Source organism: Poecilia mexicana, unplaced genomic scaffold, assembly GCF_051168715.1.
Source record: "Poecilia mexicana isolate PSO_F unplaced genomic scaffold, ASM5116871v1 scaffold_6, whole genome shotgun sequence".
Classification (NCBI taxonomy): domain Eukaryota; kingdom Metazoa; phylum Chordata; class Actinopteri; order Cyprinodontiformes; family Poeciliidae; genus Poecilia; species Poecilia mexicana.
The window spans coordinates 4,846,020-4,852,923 of record NW_028263375.1 but is presented as its reverse complement, the minus strand read 5'-3'; the positions used below and the strand labels follow the sequence as shown (position 1 = coordinate 4,852,923).

At 40.8% G+C, this 6,904-nt stretch overlaps 1 long non-coding RNA gene across 2 annotated transcripts; it reads right to left on the bottom strand.

Moving 5' to 3' along the window:
• Positions 1–590: 590 nt before the first annotated feature.
• Positions 591–4,581, bottom strand: LOC148158602 (uncharacterized). Of its 2 annotated transcripts, none has more exons than XR_015762997.1 (4): positions 3,672–4,581; positions 2,792–2,885; positions 2,070–2,225; positions 591–1,288 (listed from the first exon to the last, which is right to left on the bottom strand). It is a non-coding gene; the product is annotated as an uncharacterized LOC148158602 (long non-coding RNA). The 2 variants fall into 2 exon arrangements; XR_015762998.1 differs by having other exon boundaries at positions 3,875–4,581.
• Positions 4,582–6,904: the final 2,323 nt, after the last annotated feature.

Sequence of the window (6,904 nt, the reverse complement as noted above, 5' to 3'; positions counted from 1 at the left end):
CATATGGGTTTGCCCAGGTAGATTTAAATGGGTGCTGACTGGGTTTTCAGTGGGGCCCAGATGGGTACCTTACATGAGGCCCATCTTGGCCCCACTTGGCAGCTTTCATTTTTACCTGGGCCCCAACTGGGGCTAAACTGGGCTAGAATATGGGTACCAAGTGGGTTTGTCCACGGGTTCCATGGTGGCCCCATATGGGTTTACCCAGGTAGATTTAAATGGGTGCTGACTGGGTTTTCAGTGGGGCCCAGATGGGTACCTTACATGAGGCCCATCTTGGCCCCACTTGGGAGCTTTCATTTTTTACCTGGGCCCCAACTGGGGCTAAACTGGGCTAGAATATGGGTACCAAGTGGGTTTGTCCACGGGTTCCATGGTGGCCCCATATGGTTTTGCCCAGGTAGATTTAAATGGGTGCTGACTGGGTTTTCAGTGGGGCCCAGATGCCTCATTCCTGTAGGAACAATGGGGTCTGTCTCACCTAACCTGAAAGTGAATTACATTAATAGATATACAATCTTAATCAACAAACCAAAGTATTAAAATGCTTTAGCACAAAACCTGCATTAAAAAAAGAGATGAAAAATGTCTTTTGGTCAAGGTTTTTATTTGGTAATTTTAAATATTGTCAGTTTTTTTTAACTCGTCAATTATAAGAGCTTTATTAACACAGAGCAAATGATGCCACAAGAAATGCACTGGTAAAAGAAATCTACAAAATTATTCATATTGCAGATTTGAAAATAACAGAAACTAGTTTAATATAACAAATGTATAAAAATAGATCTATATGTAGATATATAATTATCTATGTAACTAGATTTCTAGCTATGTAAATATATATTTATCTCTATATATATAGATCTATATATCTAGATAGTTATATTTCTACATCTCGTTATCTAGATAACTATGCATCTAGTTATGTAAATATGTATAGATACATACATGTATATAGATCTATATCTAGATATGCAACTATATAGATCTGTACATCTATATATAAATACATATAAATATATATCAACACACACACACTTACATAGCTCTTTCACACTACATTTTTGTCAAATATTTTTAATAACCTATATGCCACACTTGAAAGCTCTCATACATCATTGTAACTGTCCATCTTGGAACCTGCCCACCTGAGTCTGAGCTGGCTGCCTCCCTAGTCGCTCTAACTTTTCTATTTCCACCTCTGTCCGGGGCTCCAGTAACCCACTTCGAGTGCCTTTTCCGTATCTTTGTGTGATTCCGTGGATGGATCCATTTCTTTTAAGTGCACCTAAAAAACAAGCAAAGGTAGAAATTGCATTAGTGTTTTACTTTTAGTACAATGTAACATTAATGAAATGTGCATCTCTTCCCCTTCAAGGGGCAGAAATGCTTGCAGGGATCTGCCAAAATCAAAGCACTCTCGAGTCATTATTATTATGTAGATAGAGGTGTGCAGATCGATCAGCAATCATAAGCGGTTAATTTCCGTGAAAATGTGTTTGATTGGTGATCGCTGATCACGGCCTCTTGTTGCAGATCACCTGTATCTCATTCGCAGCCTGCATGTGCAGCTGATCTACTCTTTCCGTCACACTGCGCACTTTTTAATTTTGCCAGATAACATGTTATCATTTATACCTAAAGTGAAAAAATAACAGCCAATCCAGACGATCGGCAGCGATGGGCCCCATGGGTGATCGGTATCAGAATTGGAAGCAAAAAACCTGATCGGAGCATCCCTAGTACACACACTATATTCTTATTGTAAATTTAAAATATATTAATGTATATAAATCAACTACTGACATAAAGGTTCTATCATGGTCTTGTATATTTTGTTAATACTGTTTGAAATGCAAACAATATTACCTTCAAATTTTGTCAGCAATCAAATCTTTAAGTTCTTGAGAGCACAGTGAAAGAATACTATGTGAATTAAACCAAAAATTGAAGTCTCAGTTTTTAATCTAAAAAAAAAAAAAAGATTACTAAAAATGAACAAAAGGCATAAGACAACCAAAATTAACAAATGTTCAAGAAAAAAAGTGAATATAAAAACTGATCTTTACCATACAAAACATCAGAGACGCAGGTCCCGGAACTTGTTTCCTATGTCGGCCAAACAGGTTGAACTGGAGGGCCAATTCAGGGGACATGAGGAATCGCACAGCTTGTTGTACTGCATCATCTAAGGACCCTCCTCCAATTTCTGCAACCATGACAACCTTAAGTATAATGACAATTACAGGACAACATTTTAAAATCAGGACGCATGATACATTTAGTTTTTATTAATTGATTTGTTATTGTTTCACACATATATAGCTTATAAGCTTACTTTTATACATGGACAAAATGCCAATTGTTAATGTCTGTATCAATTTAAGTCAATAAATTTTGAAGGATTAGAAGGAAAAAGTAAAGCAAGGAGAACCAAATGGGTAAAAGAACTGAGAGCAGCTCAAACGACAACCAGGGAGACAGAAGATCTAGAGCAGTGGTTCTTAACCTTTTTTTGAGGTACCGAACCCCCCAGTTTCATATGCGCATTCACCGAACCCCGCTTCCCCCCTCCTTGCCCCATCCCTGTGCTCCTCCGCAGCACTGATTGGCTAAGCAATGTAACGTGATCCTCTGCAGCAAATGATGGCAAAGCGGCGCATCACGACTTTACACAAGTTTTTTTCCCTCCGCGGCAGAGGCTCCGCCGAACCCCTGGGGTTCGATCGAACCCAGGTTAAGAACCACTGATCTAGAGTTGTGTGTTACAGAAGTCCCTGTTCCACGTTACCTTCTACGTCGCTTTTCTGGAATATCATTATCTGTTTGAAGATCTGATGTCACTTCTGCCCTTGCAAGCCTTCTTCACGCTTCTCCATAGTAGTCTGTAGAAAATAAATTTTTAAAAAGTATTAAAACATTGGTAAATCTAAAGCTCCCATTTGCATTGACCAAACAAATGGCTAGTTGAGACCTAAACACCCACTTGTCATGTTTTTTGCAGTCAAACGATGACAGAATAAAACGCTTTAAAATGTCACTTACACAATAAAACAAACATGATTTTAAAATATTTACTACTATGCCTTCATTCTATTTACAAAAAAGCTTTTATGCCAAATATACTGAAACCACATGGGCCCCATTTCGTGTTGCCCATTTCTGTCCCATTCTCAGTTAGCCCACAATAATGCTGAATACAGTCTACATTTAGCCCAAATGGGCTGACAATATGGGTCCCATTTTAGGTTAAACATATGGGCCTCGTGTAGTTAGCCCAGACAAAACCCATGCCCATTCATCATTACCTATCTAGCCCATAACGACACGATTCAATGCAGTTTCATGAAAAAAAAAATAATAATAATTAAAAATGCACAATTAATGGATCCCAGCTATGCATGCTGGCTTAATTGGCTGCGAGAAAGATTGTTAAAAACCCATGTACACAGAATGAAAGCGAAGTAGTTACTCTTTATAAATAATGTAAGTGGTTTTATCGTGTCAAGGTACTTTAAAAGCAACCTCCGCTAGCAACGTAGATTCATTAGTGAACCGATTTTATTCTGCCGCGTTGGCGCTCAAATTTACCGGTGAATGGCGCCGCAGCGTATTTGAAAATGATCTGGCCCAGAACAGTTTGAAATCGCTCTGCATCCAAATATTCTTACCTCAATAATGGCAGATGACTTATTGTGTGTGTTAAAAAAAATCACCTAAAAGAAAAACAAACAAAAAAAAGAAGAAACAACTAATAAGGTCTTTCGGGGTACTCCGGTCATCCGAACCATTACGAGCAACAAATGTTTTAACTAACGATTTAAAATCTCTCCCTAAAATTTGACACAGACAAAACAGACAGAAGTGTACTTACAGATTCTTTAGTAGAAGGCCAGCGAACCTGCAGACTCCACGCCAACGGACTGATGGGACTACGTTTGATTTTGAAACCGCATATCCATCCGCCGTTAACAATTGTACGTTCTCCAAGAAACACGAGATTAATTTTGAGAGTAATACATCGGTTTAACAAATGTAAAACCGATGTAGCACTCACAAATTTTCTCAATAAAAATAAATAAATATAGTCGTCCTTATTCAAATGTGTTTTGGAACTACTTTCTTTAGTGGATGTGTAAAGTGTCTACTTCAATTCACCAACCTTTATTGGCAACGGTGCCAGAGAAAAAATGAACAAAAAGGTTAAAAAGATTATTGAAAAAAGATTAAAAGATATAAAAATAATCATAAATAGAAATGTTTAGTTTTTTTATTTTATTTATGCTGACAACTTGGAAAATGTTTACAGATGAAAAAACAGATGCTAAAAATTTTACTCTTGTCTTTCTCACTTGAGTTTTGTTTGAATTCATTTTCTAAACATTTTGTAATATTTTTCACGATGATCTGATCTGAACTATTTCTCCAAATAAGAATTAAGTCCTTCTTTGAAAAAGCTGCAATGAACACTTGGATGTCTGAACATCCAATTGATAATAAAATAAAATTAAATTACATTTAAAAAAAGAAGCAAGGACAAAAGTCCACTCTGAACCACTCTGAGCAGCAGAAGATTATGCATATTTAAAACAGATAATGTCACAAAAATGTTAGGACATATGGACTGTTCTAGTGTAAAATAATAAAAAGAAAAAATGCTAGGACTTCAAAGTGTAGCTTGGACAATACTGAACTGGTTTAAAAAATAAAGCATTGAAACATATTTTGGTCTTCTGGAAGCCTAGTGTAATGTCGGTGTTAGTAAATGAGCCAGACACAGAAATCATGTAGTGAGCATGGTTCAAATACAATACCTCTTTATGACCTCCAAGACGAGGTCACCATCCAAGGAGAGCTTTTCATTTTGTAGAAAGCTTATACAATTGCTTCAACAATTTACCTTTTATCAGCTCCAATACAGGCCAACTGAGTAACAATTTCCTTAGCTAAAGGCCATCAATCTGACATCTCATAATTTTTTTCAAAGTTTTTATAATCTTGCTCTTGCAGCTTTTGCTTTTGACATATAGTGAAAAGTTTAAAAGTGACAGGGTAACCACATTGTCTAATCAGATTAAAAAAAAAAAATTCCCATTACCCCACATGAAAAAGGATTAAGGTCTACATTTTCCTACCCAGGTCTAACCCATGTATGGTCAGCCCATGCTTGTGTCATGTGGGTTCAATGTGGTCAGCCCACATGGGTTTCCCATGTTGGGCCCATGATACTGGAACTACATGGGCCCCACATAGTGTTGCCCACTTCTGCCCCATCCCTAGTTAGCCCACATAAAAAAGCAATGGGGCCTACATACGCATGCCCAGGTCCAACCCATGTACGGTCAGCCCATACTTATCTCATGTGGGTTCAATGTGGTCAGCCCACATGGGTTTCCCATGTTGGGCCCATGATACTGGAACTACATGGGCCCCACATAGTGTTGCCCACTTCTGCCCCATCCCTAGTTAGCCCACATAAAAAAGCAATGGGGCCTACATACGCATGCCCAGGTCCAACCCATGTACGGTCAGCCCATACTTATCTCATGTGGGTTCAATGTGGTCAGCCCACATGGGCTTCCCATGTTGGGCCCATGATACTGAAACTACATGGGCCCCACATAGTGTTGCCCATTTTTGCCCCATCCCCAGTTAGCCCACATAAAAATGGAATGGGGCCTACATATGTATGCCCAGGCCCAACCCATGTACAGTCAGCCCGTGCTTATGTCATGTGGGTTCAATGCAGTCAGCCCATGTGGGTCCCACATAGTGTTGCCCATTTCTGCCCAATCCCCAGTTAGCCCACATAAAAAAAGGATTAGGGTCTACATTTTCCTGCCCAGGTCCAACCCATGTACGGTCAGCCCATGCTTATCTGGGTTCTATGCGGTCAACCAACATAGGCTTCCCATGTTGGGCCCATGATACGGAAACTACATGGGCCCCACATAGTGTTGCCCACTTCTGCCCCATTCCCAGATAGCCCACATAAAAAAGGAATGGGGCCTACATACGCATGCCCAGGTCCAACCCATGTACGGTCAGCCCATACTTATCACATGTGGGTTCAATGTGGTCAGCCCACATGGGTTTCCCATGTTGGGCCCATGATACTGGAACTACATGGGCCCCACATAGTGTTGCCCACTTCTGCCCCATCCCCAGTTAGCCCACATAAAAAAGCAATGGGGCCTACATACGCATGCCCAGGTCCAACCCATGTACGGTCAGCTCATACTTATCTCATGTGGGTTCAATGTGGTCAGCCCACATGGGCTTCCCATGTTGGGCCCATGATACTGGAACTACATGGGCCCCACATATTGTTGCCCACTTCTGCCCCATCCCCAGTTAGCCTACATAAAAAAGGAATGGGGCCTACATACGCATGCCCAGGTCCAACCCATGTACGGTCAGCCCATACTTATCTCATGTGGGTTCAATGTGGTCAGCCCACATGGGCTTCCCATGTTGGGCCCGTGATACTGAAACTACATGGGCCCCACATATTGTTGCCCACTTCTGCCCCATTCCCAGATAGCCCACATAAAAAAGGAATGGGGCCTACATACGCATGCCCAGGTCCAACCCATGTACGGTCAGCCCATACTTATCACATGTGGGTTCAATGTGGTCAGCCCACATGGGTTTCCCATGTTGGGCCCATGATACTGGAACTACATGGGCCCCACATAGTGTTGCCCACTTCTGCCCCATCCCCAGTTAGCCCACATAAAAAAGCAATGGGGCCTACATACGCATGCCCAGGTCCAACCCATGTACGGTCAGCTCATACTTATCTCATGTGGGTTCAATGTGGTCAGCCCACATGGGCTTCCCATGTTGGGCCCATGATACTGGAACTACATGGGCCCCACATATTGTTGCCCACTTCTGCCCC